This window comes from Austrofundulus limnaeus, unplaced genomic scaffold, assembly GCF_001266775.1.
Source record: "Austrofundulus limnaeus strain Quisiro unplaced genomic scaffold, Austrofundulus_limnaeus-1.0 Scaffold35, whole genome shotgun sequence".
Classification (NCBI taxonomy): Eukaryota; Metazoa; Chordata; class Actinopteri; order Cyprinodontiformes; family Rivulidae; genus Austrofundulus; species Austrofundulus limnaeus.
In genome coordinates this window covers 1,800,800-1,801,087 of record NW_013952437.1, presented here as the reverse complement: position 1 = coordinate 1,801,087, position 288 = coordinate 1,800,800, and positions in this window count along the sequence as shown.

Here is a 288-nt window from a genome sequence, read left to right as displayed (position 1 = left end):
AACCAGTTATGTCAACAATTTCCACTCACCTGAGTTGAGTAAGTGTAAAGCAACTTTCCCATTTTTTAATAGAAAATTTGAAAGTTGCTTTACACTTGCGTAACTCGTTTGAATGGAATTTTTTTGACATAACTTGGTTAAGTAAATCGAACACATCTGTCTTTGAGTGCAATTGTTTTATAGAAAACCAGTTGTGCATGTCACGTTTTTGACCTGTGAAAGAAATATTCACATCTAACTACAAACAGAGTCTGAACCAACACAAACTGCCATAAAGATATTATATAT